The sequence below is a fragment of the Artemia franciscana genome, chromosome 1, assembly GCF_032884065.1.
Source record: "Artemia franciscana chromosome 1, ASM3288406v1, whole genome shotgun sequence".
In the NCBI taxonomy this organism is placed as follows: domain Eukaryota; kingdom Metazoa; phylum Arthropoda; class Branchiopoda; order Anostraca; family Artemiidae; genus Artemia; species Artemia franciscana.
In genome coordinates, this window is record NC_088863.1 from 34359325 (window position 1) to 34374855 (window position 15531).

Below are 15531 nucleotides of genomic sequence, written 5' to 3' on the forward strand. Positions count from 1 at the left end.
ATTATTGAAACCATTTGACGAGGGCTTATTGGATTTAATGACAATCGATAATTATGATCGTAATTCCTGGAGCATTAGCCGTATTAATAATCTGGAAGCCTCTAATGTGGATTTTGGAGGTATATTTACGAAACAGCTGCATCAGAGTTATGATACTGAGAGAGAGAGAGAGAGAGAGAGACTTTTATTTGAAAAACGACTTTCACAGCGCGTGGCGCCGAATTGGCACTTTACGTCAGGTATTACAGTCAGATAAAACTTGTCAAATAAAAAAAACGAAAAACACAGACACAGACACACAGTGTCAGACAGACATTTGTCAGATTAAAAAAACGATTATCAACTTAAAAAACCCAGTCAATACAACAAAATAACTGATTAATAATGTTTGCAAACGCAGGAATGAAACTCTTCCTGTATCTCTCCTGGATTGGTGGGAGAGGTTGAAGGGTAGGGCTTTTCTAGGAGTTGGGTCTTTGGGGTTAGGGATCTTAAAGGTTGAAAGGGTGGGGGGAATAAATCTTTGAAAGGGGGTTTGTCATGGTTTTATTGCCAATTTGGGTACACTGGAGGGTTGTTCTCTCTAATAGGGGAGTGAGCAGGAAATGCTTGAGAAGAAAATGATATGGGAGTTTATCTTGGCCATAGATAATTCTTAATTCTCGTTTCTGGACTGACTATATTGAATAAGGTTGGGAAGTAGTTAAGAAAAAATGCCGAACCATGCAAGAATATTCAAGAACAGACGAATGAAACTTGTATAAATTCTGAAAAGGTGGAAAGCAGGTGGCATAAATTCTCAAAAGGTAGAAAGCAGGGCGAGAAAACTTGAAGAAAAAATTAAGCGTAGAAATTGCCAAATTAGCTTGCTTTGTGGTGTTAGTAACGTGGACCTCCCACTTCAGATCGCTCGAGATAGTGATACCAAGGAGTTGGCACTGCTAAACGGACATCTCTGGAGGGATTGGTTGCTTGAACGAAGGTGTACTCTTCAAGAAACTGATAGTTATGATATTTGACTTTTTGGCATTCACAGTCATGTCGGCCTGTGCAGCTTTCATGATTTCTATGGCTGAGATCTTCAAATATTTCGAGTATTTTTCCAGTAAGGACATCTCGTCGACCAATTTCCAGGGGTAAGGATGTTCATACGGTTAAGTCATTCAATAAGCTGTTAAATCCAATTCAATTTGGTTTCTTCTTCCTAAAGACATAATTATTTATGTCTTTTCTTCTGTTTTGTTTCTTTTTTCTTCTAGTTTTTTTCTTCTGTTAAGGTGTGATACATTCGTAAAAGCAAACGTACTTTCACTCATTCATTAGCAAATTCCAACTTTATTTTATTGGTCAGCCCCCAAAGCCTTGATTGATCTTAATGAAAAAGCCCCCTGGAGAGGTCGCTAAATGCAACTTTCTCCTTTGACATATTCACTGACAAGAGAGAGATATCGAAAATCGAACAAAAAGTTTCAGGCACCACATCACCTTAATTCATTTCTTTAAAAATGAACAATAAAAAGAAAGAAGAAGAACTGAAAAATGTCTTGAAGATAATGATTGAGTAAGCTATGATTTTATTCGAAGGCCTTAATTGAATGAATAAATTATACTGACCTTTCACTAAGGGCCCAAATAAAAAAAAAAGTCTGAATCTATGCAGAAACCAAGTTTTTGAATGTAGCCTATGCTGCTCTTTTTTAGTTACCCTGTAAGCAAAGAGTAAAGGAATAAAATGTTTGAGCGTTCGTCAAGTTTATATTTTGTTAAAATTATTATTAAGTACTCAAAATCGTCAAGAGGAAAATAGTAGTCTCTCATCTATTCCATATATCTCAATATCCATATCCAAGTCTCATTACTAAAGAGACAACAATAAAATACTATTAAGATATGTTATATGTGTATTTTGCATCTTAATGTGAATCAGAGCAATAGTTGTTTTTTTCATCTGACTATTGTAAATTCTTTACTTTGATGAAAACAATCTTCATTTCGCTTAATGTTCCAATTTCTCATTTTATTGAAAACAGTAAAAAACATTATAACCAAGATTATATGAGCTTATAGGCTATGAAGCAAAGGTAAAGGCAAGATTATGAGAGGTTGCAAGGGATGTGGGGTGAGGGTGTTTTGACAACCCAAAAACATCGCTACTTGAATTTTTAACAATGCTGAGAAAAATGGTTATCTTAAAATATTGTTTCAATATGTTTGTGGAATTGATGAGCGTGAAAGGGGACTGATTGCTCTTTAATCCTATTAAACCTTTAAAAAGGGCACTAGAAACTTTAATTTTTAATCAATTTCAGTTTTCAAGCGAATTGCTGATACGCCCTTTTGACAATCTTTATGCACACACTATTTTTATTTAGTTCAACTTGCTACAGAAGCGGTATTTGTGGTAGTTGTAGCTGTAGTAGTAGTACTATTAACAGTGACGTGCAAATGTTACCTTTGAGTCGATTGATCTTCCCCTTTAAATGTTCCTTGAAAGTTCCAGCTTAATTCCATAATCCGCACTGGGAATTATCCTTTCGACAGTCTGTATGCAGATAGTTTCTTTTAATTCAATTCACATTCCCTCTCTGAATTATCTCAAATTTTCACCTTCTTACTCTTAGTCAATAACGACGAAGACCATACTGCCTTTCCATCACAAACACCAAAAACAAGGAGAACAATAAGGGATTTTTTTTTAAGACAATGGGAAACAAATTAGAATGAATATTTTGGCCCTATGTCCAAGGGCCGTCCTCAGCAATACAAATAACAAAAATAACTTACAAGAAGATAAAATCAATAAAACTAAAATGGACAGTTTTTCAAAACAGTCCTAGTATCCTTACTTCAGCGAAGTTCAATCAGGACTCTGAAGTTGAGTCCTGGTTGAACTTCGCTGAGGTAAATATGCTAGGACTGTTTTGAAAAACTGTTCAATGGCTCCAAATTTGAGTTTTTACTCTCTCGATGACCACTCAGCATCCATCCCTCGTTTGAACATTCAGAGTCAGCAGTAATACAGTTTATTCCTATCACTGAAAATTCTTGAGGAAAGAAATGAATACAGACTTTGGTTTAGACAGACTGCTTTAAAATGTTCTGCCAATGGTTTATGATTTTTAAATTAGAACAAAAAACAGGAGACAATGCTGGAATAGCGTTAGCTTCCATCAGTCTGTAGGTTAGAATTGCATCAGGGTCTCCTAATGTGTAGAATTGCAGGGAGTTTTAGTTTGCAATAAGAAGTATTTTTAGACCCACTATAAAATTTAGTTTAAAACCAGGAGATTGAGGAGGGAAACCTTATCCTTCCAAATAAAGAATAATTGTTGTTTGTTGAAGCTTTATTATAGCTCATCGAATAAATAACTTTTTTTTTTTTTTTTAATAAGTGAGGTCCATGTGTGGGCAATGTAACAGCCATCTACATGCTCTTTCTCTGTATCATCATTTCCGAATAACCGAAGAAAAGACGAAGTTTCTCCATTGATTTTAACCAAGTAGGGTTTGTTTTGTAATTTCCTTATAGAATATTCTGAAAAAGCCTAGGCTCCCAGTTAGTGTTTGTTTTTATTTTGGGTTAATCTAGTTCAACAATTTCTCCTCTTAACTAGTTGCTATGGCAGTAAAATAATAACACCCTAATAATATTTTAGCCTAGATGAGGTGTTTCTTCTGTTTATGGAAAGTGGCTCTGTCTGGCAAGTGATACTCCCTGAAAGGTTTCTAGAATGTATACTATGCTCTGAGAGGGATTCAGAAAATAGGCCTAATGAGGTGTAAGGGTTTCAGTTTTACATAATTTTACTCAATTGTTGTAGTTTTTTTTACCCTATTTGAGTTAGTTAAGTTGGGTTAAACTTTACAGGATGAATCCAGGCTTAATTTAGCCTACTTCCAGCAAAGGTGTTGCCAAGTGGCTATCCTTCTCTTATTCTGCCTAGTGACAGTTAGATAAATAGGCTATGGAGCTGTTTGTATAGGCTAATTGACCTTCAAATAAAGGGAACACACCACTTGATGCCATTTTTATGCTCTTTCTGAATATAATAGTTACTTTTCTTACAAATTTAATTTTAAGCCTTTTTTTGGACCCTTGAAAATGACTGTGGTTTGAAATCCATATGGTTTGAGTTATAAAATCCATTTTGATTAAATTATAGGCCTATAGGCTAATCCACAAGATTTGGTTTTTCACAATTGAGTCAAGATAAAAGAATCAGTAGGCCTGTTTAGTCAATGTTCCTATTACCTGAACAATTGTTTAGAGTCATGAAACTATTGTTAATAGATACATTTTGACTTTTGGAACATCTTTTCTCTCTTGTAAAATTACCACAAACTCACCATTATGGAGTTATTATATATTTGCACATTAGGGGGGGGGGTAAAGCATAAAATAAATTAAATACAGCAATTGCTAGTTTATGTATTTAATATATGCTATGCTTTACCCCCACCCCCTGATATGCAAATATATAGCCCAAATTTGTTTCTAAACTATTATAAATTAGCAATTTCAAATATCTGATCAATGAAAACAGAAATGATTACAGTTCTATATATATAAATACAGGATATTTGGGCTGGAATAACTCCATAACAGTGAGTTTGTGGTAGTTTTGCAAGAGAGAAAGGATGTTCCAGAAGTCAAAATGCATCTATTAACAGCAGTTTCATGACCCTAAACAATTGTTTAGGTAATAGGAATATGACCACCTATTTGCCTAGAGTGCTTACTGGAGAAAAGGAAACATATTAAGAAAACAATTCTTACTTCATAGGCTAATCATATTTAAAAAATTTACATATAGCATTGCTATACTTTGTCCCCAACCCTCCCTAATGTGCTGTTGATTCCATTTACAAGTAACCAACATTGATTGAAACAAGTTCAGTGTATTGGGAGAATAGACAGGGAAAACATAATTTGGGCTGTATATTTGCACATCAGGGGGTTAGAAGTAAAATATAGCAGGACTATATGCAAAATATCTTACATTAAATTGCCACTTGGAGTGAATTGAAGGGTTTTCCATCCTTATATTGCTCTGTGGTGACTTCTGTAAGGTGTTTGATGTGTCTGTCTGCTCCATTTGAGTTGAGGACTTAACAGCTTCCCAGCTGTACAACAACTCCTTCTGTATCTATTCTTGGTAATTGTTTAGTTTCATCACAAGCTAGTCACATCACTATACTAATCACATCACTAAACTAGAAACTATGCTACAAAGCAGCATAGTTTCTATACTATAGCACTTAGAAATGCTAATTCTAGAAGTCCATCCATTTCTGGTTCACCCTCCTCCTACATAGAGCAAACTAAATATGTGTAAAGAGGGCAGGGTTTTGAAGCCAAGGGAATAGTTGGGTTGTACAATATGAATGAAATCATATTTTAAATACTAATTCCTGTCATCACTGGTAATTTCTATATAGTAGGATGGCTGTTTCTGAGCAGCAGTAGCTGTTGTGACATTAGACTGCAACAAAATTTGAACATGCAAATTAGAGCAATTAGTTAAATATTACAAAAGGTAGACAGTACAACATTTAATTTTACTTATAGGTAATATTACCTATAGAGCAAAGCATATTAGTCCAAGAGCCCTGCATGCAGCAGGGCAAGGTCTGATTAGTTAAGCCTTGTTTATTATGGTCATGATGTTTCATCATTGCAACCCTATTTTCCACAGAAATTGGGGTCAGTCAAGGGTAAGCTTCTGTGTTGTTAAAAGTTTGAAAGGAGCATATTTTATTTTTTTTTGAATAACTTCATATAGTTTGATTCTGATGATTGCATATTGCTTTTATGTCATTGTTCATTCATATTGCTCAACCTCAACATTTCCCTCAGCTTCAAAACCCTGCCCACTTTATGCATTTTTGTTTTGTCAAAGGGGGACTATAGAAAGCTAAAAAATGGATTTGTTGTACTCTAGTATTTCTTTCTGCATCTTGAATTAGAGTGATGCCTCATAAATACTTTGTTCATCTGCTTGAGATAATTTTGTTGATCATTCAACTTTACATTGGTGCTGAATTGATCAGACTTTACATTGGTGCTGAACTTAATTTGACAATCAACAGTGAGTCCAAGATCTCTTTCTTCAGAAACTATAAAGAGGGGGTTACCTTGGAGATGGTGTTACTGATGTAGATTATGATTGCCAAAGTGTATAACATGGTGTTTATCAGCATTGAAAGAGAGGAGCTATTTATCAACCTTAGTCCCAAGAATATCAAGGTCCTTTTGAATGTCAGAGGGTTTAGCTGCTTTACCAGAAAATTTTGAATCATCTTGAGTGCTTTTACAACTGCAGAAGTGATGCTGATGGAACAGTAATTTTCTTCATGATCTTTGGGGCCTTTTTTGTGGATTGGTGTGATTTAGGATGTTTTCCAAATGATAGTTCTCTGTTTTGTTGGAACAGCTGGAAGAGTACACCAGGGAGTACTGAGAACATTTAGCACTCCTTGAGAAGATGTGGGTGTATCCCATCTGATCCTTTGGGTTTGTTACAATCAAGGCTAGTTAAGACCATTTCATCAGTAACTAACAATTTAGGCATTGGTCTAGATATTAAATCTGATGGTGCTGCTGGAATAGCTGGACAAGATTGGATGTTGAAAGCAGAGGTAAACTGGGTATTCAATATTTTAGCCTTATCTACTGGTGATGAGTGGGTTATGCTGTTATGTTTGATGTCAGGAATGGTGTGATGGTTAGGGTTTTTAGCAGAAACATGTCTCTAGAAGGATTTAGGGTTAGTCTTGATATTTGTGGCAAGCCTCTTTCATGTTCAGTTTCAGTTTACCAACTGCATCATAGTCAAGGTGTCTTTGCATGCCTCTACCAATTTTCCTCAGTTTTCTTTGTTTTGAACCTTTTCCAGGCTCTGACTTTCCTGTTGATTCTCTGCATTCTTTGTGATGAATGGAACTGTTTTTGTCTTTTTTTTTACTGAGGCTACTTCCTTATGTATTGCTTGATAGTCAATAAGAGTTTGAGGATGAAGATTATGTTGCAGATAACTATTCAAGGGGAACATAGAAAAGATGACTGAGTGTTTGCTGTTGCTGACAGGAGGAAGGGATTCATTTCTGATGAGGGAATCTGGATTGCACAAAATTCCAAGATCCATAGAGGAAGGATTATGGTCACAACAATGCCTTGTTGGCTTGCCATTTTATTCAAACTAGTCCAAGAATTAAATATTTAACCCTTTGGGGTTGACATCCCTCTCAGTCCTTCTGTGATTCCTATTGCATAGGATCTAGGTTATGCAAATTGCTCATTGCTAACATGTATGGTTTTTATTAAGAAAAGAGGGCATGTTTGAACCTGCATCTCTGAAAAAGATTTCAAGTAGTAAGGTGAAATCTTAAGGAAATATTTAGAAGAATTCCAAAAACAATCAAAATGTACTTTGTCTTTGCTGCTTTGTGGAAAGGGAATATTAACAATATCTGACAAACAGTTTATTGTATTAAGTTGAAACTTTCAATGGATATTCAGGAGGAGTTACCTTAAATTATCTTAAATCACATGTCCATTGAGATAAGGTGGTGATGAGCCTCCTGTGGAACTTCTTGCTGGTGGTTTGATATGACTATGGCCTGGCATCCCAGGTTAGCCTACACTCTGCATTGGACCAGTCCTGATCAGCTCTTTTCTTGAATGCATTTATGGTTTGGGACTAGATGGTGGCTTTGGAGAGGCTGTTCCTGTAAGGGATAGAGCATACAGAGAAAAATTGCCAGCATTCACTTTGATGACATCAAGGGACTTGCAGCTACTTTGTGTGACCTCCTGTTGTACTTGCAAGGAATTTGACTTGAAAGGTCATTTTCTAGCAGTTTGTGAGTAGCAATTGTGTCTCCTCTCTTTGATACAAGGTATTCCTCATACAGCTTGTCTTGCAAAGCTGGTATGAGTTTTGTTGTTTGCCTTTGGACATTCATGTGTGCTTTAACATCAATTTTATAATGGGGAGATGCTAGGGTCAATCCAAATTCCAGGTATGGATGTACAATAGCTTTGCACATCTTCCTTACCACACATGGCTTCCTGGTTGAAGAAAGACTGAAGGGTTATCAGCCCCCACCCCTCCTTGTTCTTTTTATGTGCCCCCTTCTTAACAAGGGTCAACATTTTTGTAATTTTCATTTTGTTTAAACTAGTCAAAAGGTCTAATTGCAAGGGAGGGGGACATATGCCTCAAAGTGTGCATTTTAATGCCAATCATTCCAACTGTTTTTATATTTCAAACAAATACAGAATTAGCTCTAAGAGAGGGATGGGGGATGGATTTGGCAACTGATATGCAATCCCTTTTGATTTGTGGAACATTCATGGTCCATGCTGTTATTATGAAAGTAAAGAATGACATTAAATCCCAAAATGAGTTAAATTTATTCTGTATAGAGAGTGGCTGCCCCTTCCTACTCCTCCCCCTCATAGTTTTAAAAACTTTGGAGGATGCTTATTGGATCAGAAACTGAGAATTCTAGTTCCGTTTTTAAATTGAGAGTAATTGGAAAACCAACCATCCCCTCCCCCTGTCCTAGAACTGTTTTGATGTCTGTTCCTTTTTTATCAAACAGTTCATGGTAACAAACTGTAGTAAGGAGCAACCCGGCTCAATAGTAACCAAAAGTCTAAAAAATGGAATTTTGGTACCAATAGCTACATCAAAAGAATCGCATTTTAATGCTGATTTTAAATATATAAGTTTCATTAAGTTTAGTCTTACCCATCAAAAGTTATGAGCCTGAGAAAATTTGCGTTATTTTAGAAAATAGGGGGAAACACCCCCTAAAAGTCATAGAATCTTAACGAAAATCACACCATCAGATTCAGCGTATCAGAGAACCCTACTGTAGAAGTTTCAAGCTCCTATCTACAAAAATGTGGAATTTCATCTTTTTTGCCAGAAGGCAGATCACGGATGCGTGTTTTTTTTTTTTTTTTTTTTTTTTTTTTTTTTTTTTTTTTTTTTTTTTTTTTTTTTTTTTTTTTTTCCAGGGGTGATCGTATCGATCCAGTTGTCCTAAAATGTTGCGAGAGGGCTCATTCTAACGGAAATGAAAAGTTCTAGTGCCCTTTTTAAGTGACCAAAAAAATTGGAGGGCACCTAGGCCCCTCCCACGCTAATTATTTTCCCAAAGTCAAAGGATCAAAATTCTGAGATAGCCATTTTATTCAGCGTAGTCGAAAAACCTTATGACTATGTCTTTGGGGACGACTTACTCCCCCACAGTCCCTGTGGGAGGGGTTACAAGTTCAAAACTTTGACCAGTGCTTACATATAGTAATGGTTATTGGGAAGTGTACAGGCGTTTTCAGGAGGATTTTTTTGGTTGGGGGAGGGGTTGAGAAGAGGGGGATAGGCTGGGGGAGCTTTCCATCGAGGAATTTGTCATGGGGGAAAAAATTTCCATGAAGGGAGTGCAGGATTTACTAGCATTACTTAAAAAAAAACAACGAAAAAGTTTTTTTTTCAGCTGGAAGTAAGCAGCAGCATTAAAACTTAAAACGAACAGAAATTATTACCCATATGAGCGGCTCACCTCCTCCTAATACCTTGCTCTTTATGTCAAAGTTTTTTTTAGTAGTTCAACTATTTATTTTGCGGCTTTTGTGATTCAGGGGTCATTCTTAATGAATTGGGACAAAATTTAAGCTTTAGTTTAAAGAGCGAGGTACTGACGAGGGGGCGAAGCCCCTCATATATGTAATAAAAACATACGAATACAAAAGTTCTTTACGTAAGCTAATTTATAAGTTACGTATATCTTTTACTTATAAAAAGATTCGTAAAAAATTAAAAGTTGTAGTTGCCTTTTTAATTAACCAAAAATCGGAGGGCAACTAGGCTTCCTCCCCCGCTCTTTTTTTCTCAAAACCATTCGATCAAAATTATGAGAAAGCCATTTAGCCAAAAAAATAAATATACAAATTTCGTTTTAATTATTCCTCTACGGAGAGCCAAAATCAAAACATGCATTGATTCAAAAACGTTCAGAAATTAGATAAAAAAAACAAGTTTTTTAAATGAAAGTAAGGAGCGACATTAAAACTTAAAACGAACAGAAATTACTCCGTATATGAAAGGGGCTTTTCCTTCTCAACGCCCCGCTCTTTACGCTAAAGTTTTTTTTACTGTTTTAAAATGTAGAGTTAAGAGAAAGAGCCAAACTTTAGCGTAAAGAGCGGGGCGTTGAGAAGGAAAAGCCCCTTTCATATACGGAGTAATTTCTGTTCGTTTTAAGTTTTAATGTTGCTCCTTACTTTCATTTAAAAACTTGTTTTTTTTATCTAATATCTGGAAAGAGATGACACACCTATAGCCTTTGGTAAAACATACACCAAAAACTTGTTGACAAGGCATGTAAACCTCAACGGTAGGGTTCTTTGATTGTGTTTTTGTTAGAGAGGGTGCAGATTACTCAAAGGATGCATTTAATGCCAAAACATCCTAACTCTCATTGAGTTTTCAGGCAAAGACAGAATTAGTGTGAAGGAAAAGGCAAGGAGTGGGTTTGAGGTAGAAACTGATATTTATCCCTCCTAACATCTAGGAATTTTTCTGGTCCATGCTGTCATTATGAAAATAAAGAGTTACATTAAACCCCAGAATTAACATAATTTATTCTGTATATGAGAGGACTGTCCTTCAAAGCAATTGGAAACCAACCATCCCTTGTCCTAAAACTTTTTAATATCTGGTCCTTTTGTTGCCCCTTAGGACATCTGATTGACATTTTGAGGTGTATAAGTTGCATGTGTAGGGAATTGTTTTGAAAAGGGAACACTCCCTCCCCTATAGTTTGCCCATTAGGGAGGGGGGTCTGTAAAGTGTATGGGTACAACTTCAGGAACAATATTAATAAATATATAGAATATTTTATTGTAGTCTTCAGAATTTTACAGGGTATCCTTCTGGAGAAGGAACGAATTGTGTATCCTTTTTTGTTCTATTTTCTAAAGTAAGGAAAAGGGATGCCTTCCCAAACTATAAATTTTCTTGTATGTTTGAGTCTGCTTGGTCAAGAAACTTAGTTGTAAATATTAATCTGGTCACAGAAAAAAGATTGTTGGCCCAATGTTCTGGTGAACCAGTATTTTTGGTTAGTTTTGTGAATTAGGATCCAATGGACCCAACAAATTTCAGATAACAGTTTCAAGGCAATCTAAAAAAAAAAAAATTATTGGCCCATTTTTCTCCAATATATTTTTTTGTGTGTAAAGGGGACCCTTGGCCAAGGAACATAGGGCGCAAGTTTCAAGCCATTTGGAAAGTATTTTAAAACAATTAAAAGCTTTAGCGTAAAGAGCGAGGCGTTGAGGAGGGGACAACCCATTTCATATACGGAGTAATTACTGTTTGTTTTAATTTTTAATGTCGCTCCTTACTTACAGTTAAAAAAAACTAGTTTTTTTTATTTAAATTCTGAACGTTTTTGAATTAATGCATGTTTGATTTTGGCTCTCCAAACATAAATTATCAAAATGAAATTTATATATTAATTCCTTTTTTGGCTAAATGACTTTCTCTTAGTTTTGATCAGACGATTTTGAGAAATAAGGGGTGGGGAAGGAGGCCTAGTTGCCCTCCAATTTTTCAGTTACATAAAAAGGCAGCTATAACTTTTAATTTTTAACGAACGTTTCTATTAGTAAAAAATATACGTAACTTAAGAATTAACTTACGTAACAAACTTTTATATTCTTATATTTTTATTATGTATATAAGAGGGTTTGTACCCTCGTTAATGCCTCGCTCTTTACACTAAATCGTAAGTTTTGTCTCAATTCTTTAAGAATGACTCCTGAATCAAAAAGGCCGTAGACTAAATAGTTGAAATTACTAAAAATACTTTAACATAAAAAGCAAGGTATTTATCTCCTCCTAAATACCTTGCTCTTTATGCTAAAGTATTTTTAGAACCCCTCATATGCGTAATAATTTCTGTTCGTTTTAAGTTTCAATGCTACTCCTTACCTTTCATTAAAAGAACTTTTTCATGTTTATTTTTTCATTGTTTTTTTTTAGTATTTTTAGAAAATCCTGCGCCCTTTTCATCGAATTTCTCTTCCCCCATGACATATTTCTCCAAGGAAAGATCCTCCCACATAGCCCCCTCCCCTCAGCCCCACCCCCAAAGCCAAAAAATCCCCCTAAAAACGTCCGTACACTTCCCAATAACCATTATTATATGTAAACACTGGTCAAAGTTTGTAACTTGCAGCCCCTCCCCCAGGGACTGTGGGGGAGTAAGTCATTCCCAAAGACATAGTTATTATGGTTTTTGACTATCCGGAACAAAATGGCTATCTCAAAATTTTGATCTGTTGACTTTGGAGAAAAAAGGAACGTGGGAGGGGGCCTAGGTGCCCACCAGTTTTTTTGGTCACTTAAAAAGGGCACTAGAACTTTTCATTTCCGTTAGAATGAGCCCTCTTGCGACATTTTAGGACCACTTGGTCGACACGATGACCCCTAGGGAAAAACAAAAAACAAACAAATAAACACACACCTGTGATTTGTCTTCTGGCAAAAAATACGAAATTTCACATTTTTGTAGATAGGAGCTTGAAATTTTTGCTATAGGGCTCTCTGATACGCCGAATGCGATGATGTGATTTTCGTTAAGATTCTATGACTTTTACGGGGTGTTTTCCCCTATTTTCCAAAATAAGACAAATTTTCTCAGGCTCGTAACTTTTGATGACAAAGACTAAATTTGATGAAACTTATATATTTAAAATCAGCATGAAAATCCAATTCTTTTACTGTATATTTTAGCATCAAAATTCCGTTTTTTAGAATTTTGTTTACAATTGAGCCAGGTCGCTCGAGCCAGGTCGCTCCTTACTACAGTTTGTTACCACAAACTGTTTGATAAAGTATAAAAAGTTTTAAGGCCCATTTCATGGTGCCCTTACACTCCCTCATTCAAAAGACTATATGATCCTCTTTGCCCAGAAAACAGTCCCTGAAAGTTTGAAGCTAATCACAAATCCAAGATCAATTTTGGCCCCCCTTTTCCTGCTACAAAATTTATTTTTCAAATAATGGGGAATTTATTAGCGGTTATGAGGGCTCAAGTCATCCCCTGAAATATATTTATTTATTCTTCAACAATTTTCAACAGCATGACAGTGTCAGATTCTGGGGAATTTGCTGTTCTTCAATCACTTATGACTTATAGAAGGTACGTATGTATTTATCCTGACCCCACTCAAGGAGTGAATCACTACATAGAAGGCCCATGGGTCTTTACCTTAGTCAAGACTTGTCTATTGTATTGTCTCTGATTGATTTTTTTTATGCATCTTGGTTGCACTTCTTCTTCTGCTTAGCTATTAATAAACATAATGTATTTTTTTCTTGTTGGCTGACCAGCTAAATAAGAGATAAAGAAATTTATGTGGAAATTCTATACTTTGTATTCAAGAATAAAGCTACACTATCATAGAAGTTTAGAATCTTTCCTCATTTTGTATTTTGCCTTTTTACATTGTGGAAATGTTTGTTTTTTGTTTGATTTTATTAAAAAAAAGTAAATGGCAAAAATACAACTTCAGGGGGATCAAATCTTTTTTATGGCACTTGGTATTAACCAAGTGACATATAGCAGTCGCCAATTCTGTCGGTCTGTCGGTCCCGGTTTTGCTACTTTAGGCACTTCCAGGTAAGCTAGGACGATGAAATTTGGCAAGCGTATCAGGGACCGGACCAGATTAAATTAGAAATAGTCGTTTTCCCGATTTGACCATCTGCGGGGGAGTGGGGGCCCGGTTAATTCGCAAAAAATAGGAAAAATGAAGTATTTTTAACTTATCAGCGGGTGATTGGATCTTAATGAAATTTGATGTTTGGAATGATATTGTGTCTCAGAGCTCTTATTTTAAAATCCCGACCGGATCTGATGACATTGGGGGAGTTGGAGGGGGAAAACCTAAAGTCCCGGTTTTGCTACTTTAGGCACTTCCAGGTAAGCTAGGACGATGAAATTTGGCAAGCGTATCAGGGACCGGACCAGATTAAATTAAAAATAGTCGTTTTCCCGATTTGACCATCTGGGGGGCGGGGAGTAGGGGCTGGTTAATTCGGAACGAATAGAACAAATGAAGTATTTTTAACTTATGAGCGGGTGATTGGATCTTAATGAAATTTGATGTTTGGAATGATATTGTGTCTCAGAGCTCTTATTTTAAATCCCGACTGGGTCTGATGACATTGGGGGGAGTTGGAGGGGGGAAACCTAAAATCTTGGAAAACACTTAGAGTAGAGGGATCGGGATGAAACTTGATGGGAAAAATAAGCGCAAGTCCCAGATAAATGATTGACATAATCGGGACTGATTTGCTCTCTTTGGGGTAGTTGGGGGGGGTAATTCTTAAAAATTAGAAAAATGAGGTATTTTCAACTTACTAATGGGTGATCGGATCTCAATGAAATTTGATGTTTAGAAGGATATCGTGTCTTAGAGCTCTTATTCTAAATCCCGACCGGATCTGGTGATGGGGGCGGGGAGTTAGGAGGGGGAAACCTAAAACTTGGAAAACACTTAGAGTGGAGGGATCGGGATGAAACATGGTGGGAAAAATAAACACAAGTCCTAGATAGATGATTGACATAAACGGAACGGATCCGCTCTCTTTGGGGTAGTTGGGGTTAATTCTGAAAATAACCCCAATGAGGTAGTTGGGAGGGGTTAATTCTGAAAAAATAAAAAAAAATGAGGTATTTTTAACTTACGAACGGGTGATTGGATCTCAATGAAATTTGATATTTAGAAGGATATCGTGACTCAGAGCTCTTATTTTAAACCCGACCGGATCTGGTGACATTGGGGGAGGGGAGTTGGGAGGGAGAAACTTAAAAATTGGAAAACATTTAGAGTGGAGGGATCGGGATGAAACTTGGTGAAAAAAACATGAGTCCTAGATACATGATTGACATAACCAGAACGGATCCCCTCTCTTTGGGGTGGGTGGGGGTGGGGGTTAATTCTGAAAAATTAGAAAAAATGAGGTATTTTTAACTTACGAACGGGTGATTGGATCTCCATGAAATTTGATTTTTAGAAGGATATCGTGTCTCAAAGCTCTTATTTTAAATCCTGACCGGATCTGGTGACATTGGGGGAAGTTTGGGGTGGGGAGACCTAAAATGATGGGAAACGCTTAGATTGGAGGGATTGGGATGAAACTTGGTTGGAAAAATAAGCAGAAGTCTTGCATACGTGATTTACATAATTGGAACGGATCCGCTCAATTGCGGGGGGGGGGGGGGTAATTCTGAAAAATAAGAAAAATGACGTATTTTTAACTTACGAAGGAGTGATCGGATCTTCATGAAACTTCATATTTAGAAGGACCTCGTAACTCCGATATCTTATTTTAAATCTCAACCGGATCAAGCGTAATTGGGGGGGGGCAGTTGGGGGGACCGGAAATCTTAGAAAATACTTAAAGCGGTGAGATCAGGATGAAACTAGATGGGAAGAATAGAAAC

At 36.3% G+C, this 15531-nt stretch overlaps 1 protein-coding gene across 1 annotated transcript in view; it reads left to right on the plus strand.

The window, feature by feature from the left end:
• The first annotated feature begins 3445 nt into the window (after window positions 1-3445).
• Window positions 3446-15531, plus strand: part of LOC136029012 (uncharacterized) — a 48658-nt gene continuing 36572 nt past the window's right edge. Inside the window, exon 1 of the mRNA XM_065707068.1 lies at window positions 3446-3500. The gene's annotated coding sequence lies outside the window, so the exon portion shown is untranslated. The remainder of the gene's footprint in view (window positions 3501-15531) is intronic.